At 41.0% G+C, this 22,557-nt stretch overlaps 1 protein-coding gene and 1 long non-coding RNA gene across 2 annotated transcripts in view; both read left to right on the forward strand.

Annotated features, from left to right (window-relative positions):
* The window catches only part of LOC144336191 (uncharacterized), a 182,187-nt gene that overhangs the window by 12,479 nt on the left and 147,151 nt on the right, over positions 1 to 22,557 (forward strand). The window lies entirely within an intron of this gene.
* On the forward strand, positions 4,904 to 8,195 carry LOC106994377 (uncharacterized). The gene is made up of 3 exons (XR_003724208.2): positions 4,904 to 5,033; positions 6,518 to 6,624; positions 6,970 to 8,195. It is a non-coding gene; the product is annotated as an uncharacterized LOC106994377 (long non-coding RNA).

Below are 22,557 nucleotides of genomic sequence, written 5' to 3' on the forward strand. Positions count from 1 at the left end.
AACAGAGACGGACACTGGGGTCTGGCCTTTCCTCTGGTCCTCAGTCCTGCAGGCTGTCCTTTCTCCACTGCACCTCCTCAAGGGGCATTCCTGGTAGCCTCTGGAACCTGCCCTGATGTGTTTTGATTCACTCTCTATGTTTGATAGGCTTTCTCAAAGAACCTGCTGCATCATAAGTGCTCAACATACTCTTTTCAGGATTATTCTTCTATGTTTTAGATTACACTTTTATATATATATATTTCTGATTAAGTACTTTTTGTAGAGCTACTGATAAGTTCACATAAATTAACACATTAAAGACCTTTGAAAGCTCCTGCCTGGCACAGTAGACACAGCCAGTACATATTGGCTATGATCGTTTGTGTTCTGTACCAGATTGGTTTACAGGCCACAAAGATGGGGCCCTACGGATCCTCTCTGTTCAGGCAGTGAAGAGCTGGTATCTGAGGATGAAAGAAGCTTCTGTTGTAACGACGTGGAAATTCCAGAGGGTGTGATGGAATGAATGACCTGGAAGAGAGAAAAGCAAAGCATGTTGGGTGCAGGAAGGTGGAAAAGGGAGTATAAGAAGGGGGAAGAGGGAACCCAGTTGGCCTTCAGGTTTCTGAAAGTACCAATCCTAGAGTCTCTAGGTGAAGAGAGTTGGCCAAGGCAAGGAAACCTGAGCCCTTTGTGAAGGAGTCAGAGGAGGTTTATGACTGAAAAATGACAAGTTATACCATATTATGTATTCTGAACAAATATGTATAAATACATGATTTAGATAAATTAGGTATTTATTAAATATTTCAAGATTTGGTTCTGGAAGAGTACAATTTGTCTCTTGACCATTGCTAGAGGGGAAAAAACAGGTAAAGCCAATCAAAGAAAGCTGAAGGTTTTTAGAGGAAAAAGAAAATCTAGTTTTGCAGCAAAGAGGATTAATCTGTAAAATCTCATCTTATAGATGTGCTACTGATCTAGAATTTGTTTCTTCTAATTCTTCATTTCCCAACACTATCAAGATAAAGTGTGTAATCTTTAGAGCTAGAGAGAAGTCTGCTTGCATCTGTGGGGTTAAGGCGGAGAGAGAGGTGAGAGGTGATTCCAGCTATACTTGGTCACTTGAATAAAACCACCTATTCCCATGGCTCTCTGTTTAGGGAGTAGAAAACCCTCATTTCAATGAAATCAGTGTGTTTTCATATTCGGAAGTCTACCTTCCAAGAGCTAATGACATATAATGGAAATGAATTATCCCTTGCTACCTAAACGCTTGCTTCCTAAACTTATGTTTAACTATGTAAGGATATTTGTATTAATTTAGGAAGTTTGTATCTAAGCAGGTATTAGATGAATGAAACAAATGAAGCAGGTATTAGATTAAATGAAACAAGAGCATCTTGGCAAAAAAAGTAGAAAATGTTTTCAATTTGCGTTTTGTTGTTTGGAGGCCTATTTAATTCAGTGCAATCTTATTTATTTTATTTATTCAGTCATATATATTAAACATAAATGTATTAAAAATCTACCACTAGAAAGTACTAATTGTCACTGAATGGCATATTTAAAAATGAATCATTTCATGTTATGAAAATGTTACCTAAAAAATATAATAGAACTGCCATGATTAAGACATTATGTCTACGCAGAGAGGGGTAAAGGAACAATACCATAACTACTGTCCTTTTATAAATAAATAAATAAAAACATAATATTTATTCCAAAAAGTTCTTATTTCAAAAGATGAAACAGAAAGAAAGTAGAAGAAAGTAGTAGAGAAAATGGAAAAAAGGACGAGAAGCGATAGACATGCAAAACTCCAACATCCCAAAGTTAAAGGAAGGAGAATAACCATGTTGTGCCTATAACCCTAGAAGATGACAAAAATTATTTCCAGCAAATTGACAACCCTTCTTTCTGAAGGTAGTTTTGGGAAAAAAGGTGCTGTTTTGAGCTTTTACCCCGAATCACCTGGGGTGCACTTGAAAAGAAGGCATTTTGCCAATGCATTAAAAGTGTCTTGAGTGAAAGCTGCCACTTGGCTGTCCTAAGAGGCTTTTAACCCCAGCCACATAATTATTTCATAACAAACAACCAGGAACATTTCTCTTCCCCATCAGTTTCCCAGACTACCTCATAGCACATGCATGATACGATGTGTGATTTTGCAGCCTTCCATGTAACATCAGTGTCCTAAAGAGATGGACTTGAAGAGACTCATGGTGATTTTAGTTGCATTTTGAAATGCCACACATATTCTATAATATTAAATTAATGCTTGTTTATTGTAGGACATTAATTACATTTTAGATTCCACAAAAGTAAATAGAAGACAATTAAAATTAGTTATAATTGCATCTCCCAGAGACAGCCATTGCTAGTACTTTAAAACATTTTGGTCATTTTTAAATATACATATATATTAATATTATTTTGCAGAATGGAAACTGTACTGTATGTGCAGATATTAATCTGCTCCTAAAATGCAAGATGTCATCAGTCTCTTAAAACATGATTTTTAATGGCTGCATACCATTCCTCCACACCATTGTACCATGATTCATTTATCCACCATCTTAATACTTGCTTGCTTCATTTTTGGTGTTTCTAATTTCTTGCAAATAAAAATTTAACTGCCCTTGCTAATGATTATTTGGGAGGTGATTCTTACCTTGATAAGTAGGTCACCATCTATCCAATTGTGCAGCTGGAAACCTGGAAATCATTCTTGCAATAGTTTTCACCTCCAATCCCAATCCATTGCCAAATTCTGTCAATTTTCTATTCTTAGTATCTATTAAGCTTATTCACTTCTTTCCACCCCTCATAAATATTTTTGCCCTAATATTTTTTAATTCCTTATTGGTTCAGCAATATACTAGGTACTTATTATCTTTTATTTTTCACACCTACCCTATTGTTACTCTCCTTCCAATTTTTCTCTCAAATTTTTGATGAAATTCAGTTTATTTACCTTAAGAAATTTATTTTTTACTTTTTGGATTTTATATTGTGCAACATAGTACACACATTCAAAAAGATATTTAACATATATGTAAATTATAAATAATAATACTTTAAAATAGGCATAGTCAAGCCTAAAAAGTAGAACATTATCAATATTTTGAAGTCCACTGATTAGCCTTATCACGATCTGAAATTTTGTGATTATTATCCTTTGACTGTCTTCATGATTTTACCAGATATGTATATAAACATTTTGCATTGTACTTAAGTTTAAGCATTATAGAAATATTATCATCCTGTTAATATTCTTCTGCAACTTGCTCAACATTATGGGTTTTATATTGAGATACAACTTAGGTACCATAAAAATGTACAGCTTAGTATTTTTTAGTATAATCACAAGGCTGTGAAATTGTCATCACAATCCAAGTCTGGAACATCTCCATCGCCCCAAAAGAAACCTCAAGAGACTTTGTACCCACAGCAGTCACTTTTGTGTTCCCCTGCCTTCACCTCTGGTGGTCACAAGTCCTCTTTCTGTCCATTGTTATGTTTTTGAGAGAAATGTATTACGATGTCTGAAGTCATAGTTTATGTTTTTCGGTTATAATAAATATATAACTGTTTTTCACTTCTGCCAATAGAAATTTAGGTTATTTGTAGTTGTTTTTTTTAAATTTCTATTTGAACATTATTTGTTTTTTTAAAAAGTATGTTTCACAGTTACATACCTTTTAACAATTAAAGTGCCTTTTAACATTTATGCATACATATATATTCTTAGGCGCACTGTTTTGGACAGAGGAATAGAATTGCCAGTGTTAATTCTGCCCACCTTTAATTTTAATGCATAATAAAAATCATTTTCTAAAGTGAGTGTACAAATTGAAAATTCCACCAACAGGGTATCATTGTCTTTCATAATTTTTCCCATTGGATTGTAGGCATTGTTTACATATGCCGTGTGTTAATCTTTTATAAAAATCGATTTGTCAAATTTATTACTGGCTTTTTGTTTACTTATGTTTTCTTTTGAATGAACATCAATTTTAAATTTTAACTGAGTGAAGTTTATCAAGTTTCCCTTTTGAGTTTTGTTTTTCATTTTGTTTTAAGTTTTTTCTCTATCGCCAAATTTTCATATATTTACTCCTGTATTTTCTTTCTCTCTCTTTTTTTAGCTTTAATTCACCTGCATTATATGATTGTGCATGGTGTCTGATAGTGGCTCAGTTTCAGTTTTTTTTTTTAACTGTTTCTGAAGCATGTTTTAAATATTTGACTTTTTCCCAGTGGTCTGAATAGCGCTTCTCGGATATAGCAAGTATCTAGGTTTGCATGAGTCAGCCTCTGTGCCCTCTGTTCTTTTCCCCTGATGTTCCTTTTGCTTCTTCTTATGCCAATACCTCACTGTCTTAATTACTATATTTTATTAACAAATCTCAGTTTCTGGTAGACCATTTCCTTCACCTAGTTCCTCACTTTCCTTCAGGAATGTCTTGGATATTTGTAACTCTTTTCCTTATGATTTAGTATCAGTTTGACAAGTTTAATAAACCTTGTTAGGACTGAGATAATATTAGAAAGATTGGACATCTTTAAGGTATTGAGTTCTCCTAGCTAGGAATGTGGCACATTTCCCTATTTCTTTAGTGAATTGTAAACTGTCTTTTTATAAAGTTTTATAATGTTCCCCATAAAGATCTTTAAAATATTTTGCTAGATAAATCTAACACCTTATATATTTTGTTACTCTTGTAAAAGGTACCCATTTTTCAAAACTACATTTTCTCTTTGTTGCTTGGGTATAGAAATAAAATCAAATTTTAATTTATCTTATATCTGATAATTTTGTTAAACCCTCATATTAATTTTAATGCTTTAAAGATGTTTGGAAGGAAATATTTTATAAATATAATACACAAATAATACCATTTTGTGTGTTGCTTACAGATTTTCTCATCTTATTGAAGTGGCTAGAGCCCCCAATGTATGGTGTAAAAGCAACCTTGTCTTAATCCTTTTTGAAAGGGAATGTTCCAGATTCTACCATTTGGTACCATGTTTGCTCTAAGATTTTGGTAGGTTCAATTTTTTTCAGTTTAAAGAAGTTATCCTCTAGCCCATTATGCCAAGGATTTTAAGCTGAATGAATATAAAAATTAATCAAATATGTTTTGGTGCCTCCTGAGGTGATCTTAGGCCTTTCTAGTTTGATTTCTAAGTATGGCTAACTACATTAATTGATTTTTCAATGTTAAACCAAAATGTACATTTCTGGAATAGATTTAACCTGGTCATTCTTTAACTTTGGGTTCCCCTAAAAAATGACCTTGAGAGAAGGGCTCAGCGTCTGATCGTTCCAGCATCTGGCTGTGGAGCTGTGTGACTGAGTCATCATCTGTTGCTTTGTTCGCTGACTTTCAACCTTTGTGCCTAGATGATATTGAAGTCGCCATCTCTCCCTTTGAAGGGCAGGGACTTGTGTATGTGTTTGTCCTTTCACTCAGCATGGCTCTTGGAGTTTCTGGCTGCATGAGAAGGTCTAGGGAGACTCTCCCCTTCCAAGAGCCCTCCACGTTGTCTTCTGCCTTTTACGGCTACTGAAACCACAGCACAAGGTGTGGGGACGTTACCAGGTTCCCCCAGAGCCATCATTCCTTGCGTGCCTGCCTCCTTTTGTTTCGTCCCCTGGGATTTCTCCTACATTCTTGCAAGGTCATTATGAACTTAAAAGGATGCGGATTTTTATTTTATTTTATACTATAGAGGTATTTTACAGCAGAGATTTTTTCAGGGTATCAAGACTAGAAGTTTTGCCCAAGAGGGAAAACCAGAGGCTTTCAATATTTTTTGAATTCTATCTAAAAACCTTTTTTTTATGTTCATTCTTTGTTTTTGTACTAGAAAGAACATGTAACTATTTTATATATAGTCTTTAAATGACATTTTATGTGAATACAGTGTCACAGCAATAGATAGCAATACCAAATAAAATACATTCCAAAGAAGCTGCTTAAAAATTTGAAGACATTGAACCCTAAAAGGATGACTTATTTCCTCAATAAATCATGTAGAAAGGGAAACTTGTTTGCAGTATGAATTATATTTTGTAGTATGGGAAAACAAAGGAGAGAAGAGAAATCCTCCTTTCCTTAACTAGCAGATTTCTGTAATGTGACAGCCTGGGAGAGACGACAAAGAACGTAGTTTTGAGAGGCACCTTTTGCCATTTACTTCTGGCTGGTCAGGACTGCCACCTAAAGCCACACGCAACTTCAGGAGCACCACCCACAAATACAACACTCTGAACAGGGCTCCCTGGCTGTGTACAGTGTGGCTGCCCTGATCCTGTGGCAGATAACATTCCCGAACATTTAGTTACTCACCTGTGACATGAGAATCATAGTAAAGTTCATGCAAAGAACAAAAAGGATAATATGCATGAAATCACGATATAAATGTTATCGCCACCATGCCCATCTTTGAAAGAACCTATACAATCGCTACAAATTCTGCTTGATTTTTGCCACTCATTTAACTTCTTAAAAACTTTACCTTACAGAATAAAGCCATAAAAACATCTTGGTTGAAGCAAAGGGAAGCAGCAAAGAAACTGACTCCTCCCAGTTGCCTACCATACACTCCCTTTTCATCTCAACAGTGAGTTAGGTAACATGATTCCTTTTCTTTTTCTCTTTCTTTGAAACATAGAACATGTCCATTAGCTCAGCACAATATGAAGTTAAAGATAGGATCACAGGGATGGTAACTGCCCTTCCTATTGCTTTACATTCTCCTATCTGCCAAAGAAGAATGCCTAGCCCCTCGCTGTGTCTGGTTCAATATACAAACACATACATTTGTCTCTAAGGGGTTATGAGTTGGTATTTCCAGCTTTTCTCTCCCCTAGTCTGTGCCCCTTCTCCACATCTATCTTTCTTACTCAACTTGACGAGCCCACAGACACCTTCACTCCCTGTGAAGCCATGAGAAATGTCCTTATTTCAATTGCAGGTGGACAACCGTCTCCCACTGTCTCCCGGTGCCATCTCTAATCTTACAGCCTCACTGGAGTTATCCAAGGTCCTGAAGACACCCCAGTGACACTCCCCAGTCTCACAGTTTGAAGGTTGCAGTTCAGGGATCAGACTGTCTCTCCAGGCAACAAACATCTGCACCAGCTGGACTGCTGCTACTGCGCGGGGTGGGGTGTGATGGACAGTGGGGTCCTGTACTACGGGCCTGTCGTCCTGGGTCTGTTCTGCCCAGTGGACCTGTTCAGGCTGCTGCAGGAGTGGTGATGCTCATGCCACCTGGCCACTTGACCTTGCTCTGCATAACCTAATGACCACCATCGTTTAATGGTTGCATCACATTCCATCACACGGTCAATAGTCGTTTTTCTCTACTTTTTTATTGTTAGGTATTGCCTTTTTTTTTCTCTTATTTCTTTCAATGATAAATGCTGGTTTGATGAATGTGGTATACATTTTTTTTGTTTGTGTTTTGCATTATTCCTGGGAAGAACAGATTTCTCAGTGTAGAAATACTGATTCAGAAGCTCTGCATGTTTTTAAGCTTCATATGCGTAATGCTGAGTTGCTTTCTGCAGAAGTTAGCCCAACAGCATATAACCATGCCTCTTTTTTCCCATTCTCTTCAGCGCTGTTTTAATAGCGTTAAATATTTGTACCTTGTAATAGTGCAAAATTATGTCCCTATGTTTCAGTCCTCTCTCCTTTGATTACTAGAAATGTTGAAGTGTTTTCATTATTAAGCACAGGTGTAAATCCATTTCTACAGTTTTGCTAACTTTTCTTGGGTTGGTAATATCTTTATCACCAATGTATGTGAACTTAGATTATAGGAAGTTTATTAAACCTTTGTGATGTATTTGTTATAAATATTTTTCTGAATTATTAGATAAGTTATAATTTGGTTAATTATGTGTGTTGGCCCACATAAGTTTAAAGTTGCTATGTACTCAAAATTTTTCCATTGTGATTTACTTAATATATTTTCACACTTAGAAATTTCTTCCTTGTCCGCTGTTGCTTACGCTTTCTTAGAATTTATTATGTCCTTATGTATTTAATGCTTTTCTTTTAGTAAATGGTGAAAATAAAAATCAAAACCCTTCTTCCCAAGGTTGTGTATTTAATGACCTATCATTTCCCTGTTGATCTTTATTATTTTTTTCAATTATAAATAATATTTTGGCAAACTTTGTTATTCATAAAGTTGTCATGATTTAAATTCTTCTGTAGGCATTAGTAAATACCCAGCGTAAGTGGGTACTTATTTCTACCAAAGAATATGTACAAAAATATTCCTGGCACTATTTCAATAGTAGTTTTGAAAGGACTGGAAACAAGCTAAATAGCCATCAAAAATAGAAGGACAATAAGTTAGAATATATTCACAAAGTGAAACACTATACAGCGCAAGCCGGGGCCCCTGAAATCTGGGCTCTCTGACTCCATTTCTTACCCACATCTGTGACTCTGCTGCACCCTCTCCCAGCCTCCAACAGTGGCCCTGGATGCTTGAGCTCTATTGCTTCTTAACCACCAGCTGAACAGAGAGAGAGAGAATCAGAAAATATTACCCCAGTACCTCAGTCAGAAGGTCTGGAGCTGACTCGCTGTCTCTGACCAGCTGACAGAGGTCCTGCACTTGTTCGATGGGTCTAGGACACAAGCCATCCCTGGTGCTGGGGTGGATTCATCCTCTCCAGGTCATTTTGAGTCTTTGTCACGGGACTTAGCAATGAATTATAGGATGCTTTTCAAATTGTGGTGTCAGAGCCATTCCCTCGAAGCAAAAGTCAGTGTCCTCACAAGGTGGGAATGGGTGCTGGCGTCCTGAAAACAGTGGTTTTCCTCTCTATTAAATCACCCTGGCCAGCAGCTTGTCCTCTGTGTGTCTCAATTTTCTCATCACCCAAATGCCCAGTACATTATAGGGTTGGTTATTGATTGTAATTTCTTTAAAAATGAGTTGCTGGCCAGGCACAGTGGCTCACACGTGAAATCCCAGCACTTTGGGAGGCCAAGGCGGGTGGATCACCTAATGTCAGGAGTTCAAAACCAGCCTGACCAACATGGTGAAACCCCATCTCTACTAAAAATACACACCAAAAAAAATTTAGCCAGACTTGGTGGCACATGCCTGTCGTCCCAGCTACTAGGGAGGCTGAGGCGGGAGAATTGCTTGAACCTGGGAGGCGGAGGTTGCAGTGAGCCCAGATCGCACCATTGTGTATAAGCGTATTGAGTTCACCGCCAGACCTTTCAGCATGTGGCCAACGTGTCTCTTTTTTTTTTTTTTTTTTTTTTTTGGTGTAGGCCAGTTTAAGTTGGATTGTCTGCCACCTGAGCAAGAGAAATCCCACCTGCCAAGCCTCCCTGCAATTGGTGGTGCAGCCTCCACAGCCTGGTCTTCAGATTGTAACTCTGGCCCCTGCTCTGAGCTGGAACTCTCTAGGTGATTTTTAAAGCCTTGTTTAGTTGTAATATTCTCGATTATCTATGTAGTAAAACAGATTAATTTGTCTTTTACAGAAATGAAAGTGCTTAATGGAGTAAGGCACATTGTAAGTGCCCGATAAATTTTGGTTATGGGTTAGATGCAAAGTGTCTGGACAAGGAGCAAATTGTCTGGTTCCACAGGCACTGGCACTGTCCTCTCCTGCCCTCCTCTGTCATATCTGTCCTCCTCTTATGGGGCTAGGGGGGTACTTTGGGCCTGTTCCAGATAGACTCCCCTGTAAACTCTGAAGTCGCTTTGAATCCTGGTCACCAAGCTATGCATTCAATTATACAGTGTCTTTTATTATGGACATCTGATTCACCTCTGTTTTAGTGTAGTGGATAGGGGCCCAGACTTTCTAGGTGATCTGCCAGGGTTCACATCCCAGCACCACCACTGTTAGCTGTGTGTCCTCAGGAAAGTTACTTAAACTCTCATGCCTCAGTTTCCTCATTTGTAAAATGAAGATAAGGCCAATTCCTATCTCATGGAGAGGTTCAAATAGATTTAAATCATTGAGGATCACATAAGTTAATTTTTTGAAGCGTGCTTACAATGTCTGGCATATATGGTGTATAAGGTGTGAACAGTCACTATTTTATCCGGGTAACCACAGGGAATAACTCAGGGGATTCAGAGTCAAATAAACCTGAGTTAGAATCCTGGCTCCAACCCACCTGTTGAGTGGTTCTGACAAAAACCATATGGTCCACGAATCCCAACATATTGACTCTCTGACCTTTTGCAGACCAAATTTGCAACTCCTGCAAGAGCCCAGGTGGAGCTCCTGACACGGTGCAAAGAAGCGGGCTGGCACAGTGTGTGAGGAGTCCCCTCCCCAGCCTCCCAAAGACACCGTCTGCTGTCTCTGAGGGCCAGGGCCACAGCCTCTGCATCTCCTGAGCTCCAAAAGTTCCTGTGGTTCAGAGTTCATTATGCTCTAGTGACGATCTGCTTCTAAGCGCAAGACTGAGACTGCATAGCCAGGGACGGTTCTAGAGGGATTTCCATGGACCCCAGGAGTCTGGCACGGACAGGTGTGGGCCAACACCTGCCTTACCCCTCAGTTGGCATCCACGATGGCCTGGGCACCTCATTAGGAAAGTCAAGGCGTCCTGAGAACATCCTGGCTGTCCGTTCCCCTGAAGGGAGCACTCTTTCTGCTGCAGGCCGCACCCAGTTATCTGAAACACCAACAAACTCAAGGCACAGAAGCCCATTTCTGGCTTTGAGATATGCTTGGGGGACCACTTTCTTGATTCCAAAGTATATTCCGTGGTCTGAAGAAGAAGAAAAATAGAATCAATTGCTCTTGTCCTTTTGATAGAAGCATTTAAATGTGAGGTCCTGACTGTGGCATGAGAGAAAGTTGGATGCCCTGTCCCGCAAACGGTTGTGTTTGATGATTCTACACCCCACTCTGTCTCCTCCTGACAACCACAGCCATCTGAGCACCTGGGGCTCACGTAAGAACAGGAGAAGTGCAAGGCTCATTCATTTAAATGCTCTTCGAGGATATGCCCTATGTAAATAAGAAATGAGTGTGCAATGAATTAAGACAGTATACAATCAATTGCAAAACCACGAGTCGTGAAAAATAAATTATGAATATGCAAAGGAAAACAGTTCATGCGGAAATAAGACTTGAGTTGTGCCTTCTTGAAATTCATGTCTGCTGTTTTGGAAACATCAGTGTGGACCACAAGGGAAGGAGGTTACTTAAGCCCATCTCTCAAAAAGCAGCAGGGATGAGTTGCTCTGGCTACTGGCTCCATAGCTTACACAGTCACCAGTGGTGGAAGGAACACACTTCTTTTTCAAAGGACCAAGGTCAAAATTGCATCTCTACTATTTCTTGGGCATGTGACTCTGGAAAAGTTTTAAAATCTCTCTGGGCTTTGTTCTTCTTGTCTTTACATATGTCATGGTAATGTCTACCTAACAAGACTGTTTTAAACATTGGGATGCTTTATGTGGAGAGGCCGGCACAGAACTTGACACTTGATAAGCACTCACTAAGTGGTAGCCGTCATATTTCTTATGTTCATCCAACAAACATCTATGGGGCATCTGCTGTGCCCAGGCACAGTGTGGGTGCCCAGTACCGCAGAGAGCAGACAAATGTGGTCCCTGACTTGACAAGGTTTCAGTCAGAGGTCCTGGAGAAGTGGCTGTGTGATTACACATCTAGTTTAGGAGTGGGGTATGAAAAGCCATGGGAGACCATCAGAGAAGCCCTTCCCTGGGGCTTAGGATTTAGAATATGCTTCCTAGGAGAAGCTCTATCTATACTGAGATCAGGCCACAGATACGTAGGAGCCTGGAATTGTCCTAAGAGAGGGAAATAAGGAATTGCCACCTGGGCAGAAGGAACAGGCTGTGCAGAGGCTGGATACCTGGGAGTGAACAGTGTATGTGTGGAGTGATGTGGTGCACACAGGCATGCAGCAGCTCCAGAACGTTTGCAGCTGCTAATCAGGAAATCTGGCCCAAAACTCACTCCTGTCGTGTTCCCATTGTTAGCTAAGCAAAGAGAGTGGCAGCAAGCCTCCTGTGTGCGGCACTTTGTGCCCCGTCCTGGAGGAGGGAGGAGTGTGAGAGCAACCCCTGGCCTCTGCCCTCAGCCATCTTACAGTCGAATCGGACATAGACATAAGAGTCTGCGCAATCATGGTTTTATGATGTACCGAGGACCCAGAGCATTAGGTTCTTGCTTAGTGCCTTTCCCTGCCGTCCTCTGTGGAGAAGCTCTGAGTGAAGATGTTTACCAGGAAGGACAGGAGGAGGCAGTTCTGGGTAGCCTGAGGCTACCATTAGCCCTAAGCTCTCGAAGGCACTGAGTTTGGCTCCAGGCAAGCTTGGGTTTTAGAGAATGATCCATCCTCTTTGAGGGCAGGATGTAATCAGATCCAGAACCAGACCACAGAAGATCCTGCCTCACAGACGCCCCGGTCCACAGATGTGGCTTGTCGTTTGCATCCTTCCAAAGCACCTGACAGATGTCCCCTGCGGAAAGCCACTGGATGTCTGGTCTGACTGTGCCTGTGGGTTCCAGCAGCCCCTCCCTCCATCCATACCCTGCTTCTAGCATTTGGCTCGGTCTGTTGCTACCCAGTATGACTGGGCTAAGAGGGTTCCTGGAAATGCCTGGCTTCACATTTATTTTAAAAATTGACTCAAGTATAAATATTTTTAAGCTATTGTTCTTTGTCTGAGGTCTTTGGAACAGGTACTCTATCTTGCACAGGCAATTTGGTAGAATGGAAGAAAAATGATTATGAGATTCTGCTATAACCCAAAAGGAGGATTGGCCTGAGAGAAGATGAGAAGTGTCAACAGGCAAAAGATTGAGCTGAGTATGGAAAAGAGAGAACTCCAATTCCCTTGCAATGAGACCACATTGATAAAAATGAAGGGATTCCATCAATCTTAAAGGTCCATAGCCCGATTTGTTAACTCCCTCGAGTCCTCCCTGTCTGAGCAGGACTGGCATCACTGCCCTCCGAAGCTGTCGAAGAGCCCTCCCCTGTTGGACACAGAATGGCAGGTGCCTGCTGCCAGCATTCCTTCCCAGCCTTGCTCCAGCTGTAGATCCTGCCGTCTGCGTCCACCGACATCCATTCTCCCGTCCTTTCTTTCTCAGGATGTTAGGAAAGCACACAAGCCCCTGGCTAAGCTGACTGAGGCTCTCGCCTGCTGCCTTTGGAACTTAGATGTGGCTGAGTCGCTGAGTTCCAGCTGAGGGTTTGCGAATAGCTGCCCCTCTCCTGTCACCGCCCTTATGTGGAATGGGCATGAGACCACACCTCTGGGCCATTCCGCTGACCCACAGCCCTCTGATTTGAGAGCAAGGAGAAGGGAAAGCAGTGAGGGTTTTTAATGTTTATTTTTTGTAACTATGACTATTAAACAATATAGAAGCAATGTTATTTAAAACTCTTATAGAGTTGGTTGTATTTTGTTTAACTTATATGGGAGCCTTAAAAGATTGAGCAAACTCAGTTTTGCCAACTGTCAACTAAATTATACTGGGAAATCCAGAAGGCTGCCATGCAAGACTTCAAAGAGCCTGGGCTCCCTACAGCCTCAGAGCAGACTGTGCTGAAAATTAGGCACCAGGTTTAATTGAACTACAAAGCAGACTGAATCTGCAGCAGGGACACAGCTATCCTACACCAAATTCAAGGCCATGGTGAGAAACAGAGGGTCCCTGGGAGTGGAGTGGAGACCCTTGGTGGATAAGCCTGAACAACTTGAACTCTCAGGCTCCCTAGAGCTCCTTGCCTCCAGAACCCCTCTCTTCACTGGAGGAGAGCAGGCGTCCCTTTCCTAGACACTGTGAAAACATCACCAGAAGGGAATCTATTACGAGGTGGTGCCCATCCTCCTCAAATTGCACCACCGCCTCCATGCATTACCTCCAGGCCAATAACCAGGGTCAGAGCTCTGAACAGGTAAACCTGAGAAATAGTTTCCATTCTGGAAGCAAATGCACCTGTCTGAGATGCAGAAACATGGAGTGGGTCCTCAGGGTGTTGGAAGGGATTATGGATGATAGAGGTATACAGGGGGATTCTTTTTCCATGAGAACATTCATCTATGAAATAGGACGTAATGACTGGCAAGGACCCTGGAGCCAGTTTTAGTAGCTGCCGGAACAGCTTCTCACATCTGGGGCTGTATGATCCCTGCGGTGAATGAGGAGGAGAGAGTATTCAGAAGGCTCAGAGTTGTAGGAATACTGGAATGGGTTTCTTACTTGGAACTAAAGGGTAGATCATCTGATTATTGTTCCTCAAGGAGAACCAAAGGGAATTTGCTTCATGAGACACCAAGGAAGGCACTGGTTGGGGACGTGACCTCCCTGAGGAGCTCAGGGTAGAATGCCTCCTCCAGGCAGAGTCCACAGGAGGTGACGCCACCATCCCACCTGCATCAGAGAGGACTCTAAAATCCTGGAATGGCAGAAACCAAGCAGTGACACCTAATCACCAAGTAGACATAACTAAGGGAATGGGCAGTGGGGCCAGGTGGCAAGCAGAGGCCTTGAATGGAAAGGCAAAGTGACAGTGGGTAACTGATCATGGTGTTGAGGGATGATGATGGACAGGCCACGCAGGCCTGTGGCTTCATAACCAGAAGGGAAAGAGGAGGGGCAGACTCACATCAGCCTCTGCAGGGGAGAGTAGTGGCCCTAATGCAGGCTGTAGGTCTGGGCCACTTCCACTGACCCAAAGTCCTCTGATTTGAAGGGGAGACAGTGCACCTTTGAGAAAAGACCTCCCCAACACCAGAATATTCTATAAATAATCCCTAAGTCACCAGCTGTGGTTCAATGGCAATGACATACTGGGAAAAGATAAATGCTCTGCTCTTTTGATAACTTTTGGTTATAGAGGTTTAACAGACACTGCTGCCAGGAAAGCGAAGTCACTTCACAATCTTGCCCCTGTGATTGCAGTGGGGGTAATGAGGCCAGGTGTTTCACCAAAGTCCCTGCAAGTTTAGTGGCTACAGGGACCCACACATTGTGTTAATTACCCCCGTTTTCGAGTGTATAATTGGGGTAGCTATATTTAGCACAGTGGTTCTCAATTGGGGGTGATTTTGTCCCCCAGGGGACATTTGGCATTATCTGGAGACATTTTTGATTCTCACCTGAGGACTTGGGGATGGGGCGCTACTGGCACCTGCTGTAGAAGTAAGACATGCTGCTAAACATCCTTCCACACACAGGACAGCCTCCAGGACAAGGAATTATTCAGATCAAAATCTCAACTGATCTGGTGTTGAGAAACCCTGGATTTAGCAGCTGACAGAACCCCAAAATTAGCACCCTGACCTGTAGAGAAAGAACCATCTTGGTAGGAAGAGGCAAATGGAAGCCACTAAATCTTCATCCTCCTCTTGGCCTCCATAGTAAACTGGAAGCCATGCCTCATGATTGGAGGAATTAGAGAAATTAAAGCCAACATAAGATTGACAGGATGAGGATATGTCAGCCTTCACTACATTCCCAACACATTCACTGCTGTGGCCCCTACAGCAGCAGGTGATAGTGAATGGACCGCCACAGTGTAACTCACCAGGCTCCTAATCACAGCACCTGTGCCAGAGATGGTCACTTTATAGAAACAGATTATCAGAATCTCTGTTATTTGGTGGGCAGCCATTGATCTGGTAAATGCATTTTTCATAATCCCCATTAGAAGGAGGATCAAAAGCACTTTGCTTTTATGATGGAAACATAGTTGTGTGTTCACTGTCACATCAAATAATTGCATTAATACTGATGTCTTTGTTATGACGTAATCTACAGGAACCACTATCATTTTGATGTTGTACATGCAGATGTCATGCTGGTCTACCATATTGATGACAACAGACTTGCCCATTGGACTTGCCAACATGGGCGGCAAGTGGCACTCTAGAATCATGCGTGTAAGATAGCCCTTACAAAGACTCAGACAATAAAGTTCACATCAGCAGAGCTCTTCCTGTCCGGTCATCTAAGGCATGCTACTAGACATCCACTCTAAGGTAGAGAGTAAGATTGGAATTGCACCTCCTATTGCTAAAATCAGCACAGCTCTCTCGGTTTTGGAAGCAGCATATGTCCAAATGGGGAATGGTTCTGATCCATATATATGGTGCCTCTTATAACTACCATTTCAAGTGGACTTCAGAGCAAAGGCAAACTCTGTACCAGGTCCAAGAAGGTATGGACTGACATATGTCACATAGGGTTACATCCTTGTGTATGTAATGATATCTTAAAATTTTGATTGCTTTCAGAAGAGCATAAGAAATGAGTTCATTGTCTTGAAATATTTATAAATAAAAGGAAGAATAAAGCACAGTTTTGCTTATCTTATATTAACTGTACCATAGGGAAACAAAAAACTAGATGAGGGGAAAGGTCCCCTTATATATTTATTCCAGCTAATAAATAAAAACAACAAACACAGAATTAGAATATAAGCATTTCCCAATCCCTGATGAATCTATGCATCTTGACTTTGAGCACCGATGGCTGTTATTTCAAGAAAGGAGAAAAAGCAGACATCCCGTGTCTCCTGAGGGGAGAGCATGATGCCACCTGTCGTCTTGCCAAAGGAAATGGACCCGAATCTGATCAAACCTCGGAATCCAGCTGCACGGAGAAAGCACTGGATAATGCTGCATGCTATCAACAATCAGGAAGATCTAGTCTGAGGGAAACGCTAGAGGATAAATGGCCCAATTCCTCAACAGGTGAACTATGAGAAAAATAATGGCATAGAGTGGGTATAGGTTTAAAAACATGTCCAGTCTAAGTGCAACAATAAAAAGGCAAGAAAGCGATTCGTATAAAAGAAGGTACTGGTTACTTTGGAGGGAGAAAAGAGCATGTGGTTGGGATATGGACACAGAGAGAGGCTTCTGGGCAGCGGGTACAGTTGAATACATGGACCTAGTAGCTGTTGCAAATGCATTGGCTTTATAACAATTTACTGAGCTCTACATTGGTTTACTGTAGGAGCTGTGTTGTCTCAAAGAATATTTTCTTCTCCTTTGTTTATCTTTGAGGGTTCCCACCATCTTTTTGATTGTTGTTTAATATGGTTCACCTCTTTATGCTGCATATGTCTTTGTAGGGACAGATGCACACTTGTCTGTGTGGGTAGGGAAAGTGGATTGATTATTAGCAAAGGTGAAAATTGGTCATGAACTTTCACATGGAGAATTACTGGCCTGCATCCATCAGGAGAAGGCAGCATATTGATTCCTGTGTGGACTTGTTTACTCATGCACACGCTTGTTGCCAGGGAGCAGGCGAAGAGAATATTCGGGATCTGCATATGCAGAAGGGAATTCCTGGGGGATGCCAAGTGAATGGCAGGGAATCAAAACATAGCAGTAATAAACCAGGCATTTACAGGGGCCTTCCAGGGAGAAAAAAGCATCTATAGAAATGGACCCAAAGGCCTCTGGAATGAATGAAAAACAGGAGGCCACATGTCCGAACTCCTTTGCTTGCAACAGACACAACCTCAGCTGAAATCATTGTAATGCAGTATTAAATTGAGCTTCCTCGAACTGGGTGGAGCTCACAGCAGCTCAAGGAAACCTGCCTGTCTCTGTAGACTCCACCTCTGGGGACAGGGCACAGATAACAACAAAAGCAGCAGAAACCTCTGCAGATGCAAACGACTCTGTCTGACAGCTTTGAAGAGAGCAGTGGATCTCCCAACACGGAGGTTGAGATCTGAGAAGGGACAGACTGCCTGCTCAAGTGGGTCCCTGACCCCTGAGTAGCCTAACTGGGAGACATCCCCCACTAGGGGCAGTCTGACACCCCACACCTCACAGGGTGGAGTACACCCCTGAGAGGAAGCCTCCAAAGCAAGAATCAGACAGGTACACTTGCTGTTCAGCAATATTCTATCTTCTGCAGCCTCTGCTGCTGACACCCAGGCAAACAGGGTCTGGAGTGGACCTCAAGCAATCTCCAACAGACCTGCAGCTGAGGGTCCTGACTGTTAGAAGGAAAACTATCAAACAGGAAGGACACCTACACCAAAACCCCATCAGAACATCACCATCATCAAAGACCAGAGGCAGATAAAACCACAAAGATGGGGAAAAAGCAGGGCAGAAAAGCTGGAAATTCAAAAAATAAGAGCGCATCTCCCCCGGCAAAGGAGCGCAGCTCATCGCCAGCAACGGATCAAAGCTTGATGGAGAATGACTTTGACGAGATGAGAGAAGAAGGCTTCAGTCCATCAAACTTCTCAGAGCTAAAGGAGGAATTACGTACCCAGCGCAAAGAAACTAAAAATCTTGAAAAAAAAGTGGAAGAATTGATGGCTAGAGTAATTAATGCAGAGAAGGTCATAAACGAAATGAAAGAGATGAAAACCATAACACGAGAAATACGTGACAAATGCACAAGCTTCAGTAACCGACTCGATCAACTGAAAGAAAGAGTATCAGCGATTGAGGATCAAATGAATGAAATGAAGCGAGAAGAGAAACTAAAAGAAAAAAGAAGAAAAAGAAATGAACAAAGCCTGCAAGAAGTATGGGATTATGTAAAAAGACCAAAACTACGTCTGATTGGGGTGCCTGAAAGTGAGGGGGAAAATGGAACCAAGTTGGAAAACACTCTTCAAGATATCATCCAGGAGAACTTCCCCAACCTAGTAGGGCAGGCCAACATTCAAATCCAGGAAATACAGAGAACGCCACAAAGATACTCCTCGAGAAGAGCAACTCCAAGACACATAATTGCCAGATTCACCAAAGTTGAAATGAAGGAAAAAATCTTAAGGGCAGCCAGAGAGAAAGGTCGGGTTACCCACAAAGGGAAGCCCATCAGACTAACAGCAGATCTCTCGGCAGAAACTCTCCAAGCCAGAAGAGAGTGGGGGCCAATATTCAACATTCTTAAAGAAAAGAATTTTCAACCCAGAATTTCATATCCAGCCAAACTAAATTTCATAAGTGAAGGAGAAATAAAATCCTTTACAGATAAGCAAATGCTTAGAGATTTTGTCACCACTAGGCCTGCCTTACAAGAGACCCTGAAGGAAGCACTAAACATGGAAAGGAACAACCGGTACCAGCCATTGCAAAAACATGCCAAAATGTAAAGACCATCGAGGCTAGGAAGAAACTGCATCAACTAACGAGCAAAATAACCAGTTAATATCATAATGGCAGGATCAAGTTCACACATAACAATATTAACCTTAAATGTAAATGGACTAAATGCTCCAATTAAAAGACATAGACTGGCAAACGGGATAAAGAGTCAAGACCCATCAGTCTGCTGTATTCAGGAGACCCATCTCACACGCAGAGACATACATAGGCTCAAAATAAAGGGATGGAGGAAGATTTACCAAGCAAATGGAGAACAAAAGAAAGCAGGGGTTGCAATACTAGTCTCTGATAAAATAGACTTTAAACCATCAAAGATCAAAAGAGACAAAGAAGGCCATTACATAATGGTAAAGGGATCAATTCAACAGGAAGAACTAACTATCCTAAATATATATGCACCCAATACAGGAGCACCCAGATTCATCAAGCAAGTCCTTAGAGACTTACAAAGAGACTTAGACTCCCATACAATAATAATGGGAGACTTCAACACTCCACTGTCAACATTAGACAGATCAACGAGACAGAAAGTTAACAAGGATATCCAGGAATTGAACTCATCTCTGCAGCAAGCAGACCTAATAGACATCTATAGAACTCTCCACCCCAAATCAACAGAATATACATTCTTCTCAGCACCACATCGCACTTATTCCAAAATTGACCACATAATTGGAAGTAAAGCACTCCTCAGCAAATGTACAAGAACAGAAATTATAACAAACTGTCTCTCAGACCACAGTGCAATCAAACTAGAACTCAAGACTAAGAAACTCAATCAAAACCACTCAACTACATGGAAACTGAACAACCTGCTCCTGAATGACTACTGGGTACATAACGAAATGAAGGCAGAAATAAAGATGTTCTTTGAAACCAATGAGAACAAAGATACAACATACCAGAATCTCTGGGACACATTTAAAGCAGTGTGTAGAGGGAAATTTATAGCACTAAATGCCCACAAGAGAAAGCAGGAAAGATCTAAAATTGACACTCTAACATCACAATTAAAAGAACTAGAGAAGCAAGAGCAAACACATTCGAAAGCTAGCAGAAGGGAAGAAATAACTAAGATCAGAGCAGAACTGAAGGAGATAGAGACACAAAAAACCCTCCAAAAAATCAATGAATCCAGGAGTTGGTTTTTTGAAAGGATCAACAAAATTGACAGACCGCTAGCAAGACTAATAAAGAAGAAAAGAGAGAAGAATCAAATAGATGCAATAAAAAATGATAAAGGGGATATCACCACCGACTCCACAGAAATACAAACTACCATCAGAGAATACTATAAACACCTCTACGCAAATAAACTAGAAAATCTAGAAGAAATGGATAATTTCCTGGACACTTACACTCTTCCAAGACTAAACCAGGAGGAAGTTGAATCCCTGAATAGACCAATAGCAGGCTCTGAAATTGAGGCAATAATTAATAGCCTACCAACCAAAAAAAGTCCAGGACCAGATGGATTCACAGCTGAATTCTACCAGAGGTACAAGGAGGAGCTGGTACCATTCCTTCTGAAACTATTCCAATCAATAGAAAAAGAGGGAATCCTCCCTAACTCATTTTATGAGGCCAACATCATCCTGATACCAAAGCCTGGCAGAGACACAACAAAAAAAGAGAATTTTAGACCAATATCCCTGATGAACATCGATGCAAAAATCCTCAATAAAATACTGGCAAACCGGATTCAGCAGCACATCAAAAAGCTTATCCACCATGATCAAGTGGGCTTCATCCCTGGGATGCAAGGCTGGTTCAACATTCGCAAATCAATAAACATAATCCAGCATATAAACAGAACCAAAGACAAGAACCACATGATTATCTTAATAGATGCAGAAAAGGCTTTTGACAAAATTCAACAGCCCTTCATGCTAAAAACGCTCAATAAATTCGGTATTGATGGAACGTACCTCAAAATAATAAGAGCTATTTATGACAAACCCACAGCCAATATCATACTGAATGGGCAAAAACTGGAAAAATTCCCTTTGAAAACTGGCACAAGACAGGGATGCCCTCTCTCACCACTCCTATTCAACATAGTGTTGGAAGTTCTGGCTAGGGCAATCAGGCAAGAGAAAGAAATCAAGGGTATTCAGTTAGGAAAAGAAGAAGTCAAATTGTCCCTGTTTGCAGATGACATGATTGTATATTTAGAAAACCCCATTGTCTCAGCCCAAAATCTCCTTAAGCTGATAAGCAACTTCAGCACAGTCTCAGGATACAAAATTAATGTGCAAAAATCACAAGCATTCTTATACACCAGTAACAGACAAACAGAGAGCCAAATCATGAATGAACTTCCATTCACAATTGCTTCAAAGAGAATAAAATACCTAGGAATCCAACTTACAAGGGATGTAAAGGACCTCTTCAAGGAGAACTACAAACCACTGCTCAGTGAAATCAAAGAGGACACAAACAAATGGAAGAACATACCATGCTCATGGATAGGAAGAATCAATATCGTGAAAATGGCCATACTGCCCATGGTTATTTATAGATTCAATGCCATCCCCATCAAGCTACCAATGAGTTTCTTCACAGAATTGGAAAGAACTGCTTTAAAGTTCATATGGAACCAAAAAAGAGCCCGCATCTCCAAGACAATCCTAAATCAAAAGAACAAAGCTGGAGGCATCACACTACCTGACTTCAAACTATACTACAAGGCTACAGTAACCAAAACAGCCTGGTACTGGTACCAAAACAGAGATATAGACCAATGGAACAGAACAGAGTCCTCAGAAATAATACCACACATCTACAGCCATCTGATCTTTGACAAACCTGAGAGAAACAAGAAATGGGGAAAGGATTCCCTATTTAATAAATGGTGCTGGGAAAATTGGCTAGCCATAAGTAGAAAGCTGAAACTGGATCCTTTCCTTACTCCTTATACGAAAATTAATTCAAGATGGATTAGAGACTTAAATGTTAGACCTAATACCTTAAAAACCCTAGAGGAAAACCTAGGTAGTACCATTCAGGACATAGGCATGGGCAAATACTTCATGTCTAAAACACCAAAAGCAACGGCAGCAAAAGCCAAAATTGACAAATGGGATCTCATTAAACTAAAGAGCTTCTGCACAGCAAAAGAAACTACCATCAGAGTGAACAGGCAACCTACAGAATGGGAGAAAATTTTTGCAGTCTACTCATCTGACAAAGGGCTAATATCCAGAACCTACAAAGAACTCAAACAAATTTACAAGAAAAAAACAAACAACCCCATCAAAAAGTGGGCAAAGGATATGAACAGACATTTCCAAAAGAAGACATTCATACAGCCAACAGACACATGAAAAAATGCTCATCATCACTGGCCATCAGAGAAATGCAAATCAAAACCACAATGAGATACCATCTCACACCAGTTAGAATGGCAATCATTAAAAAGTC

This window comes from Macaca mulatta, chromosome 17 (assembly GCF_049350105.2).
Source record: "Macaca mulatta isolate MMU2019108-1 chromosome 17, T2T-MMU8v2.0, whole genome shotgun sequence".
Lineage (NCBI taxonomy): Eukaryota > Metazoa > Chordata > Mammalia > Primates > Cercopithecidae > Macaca > Macaca mulatta.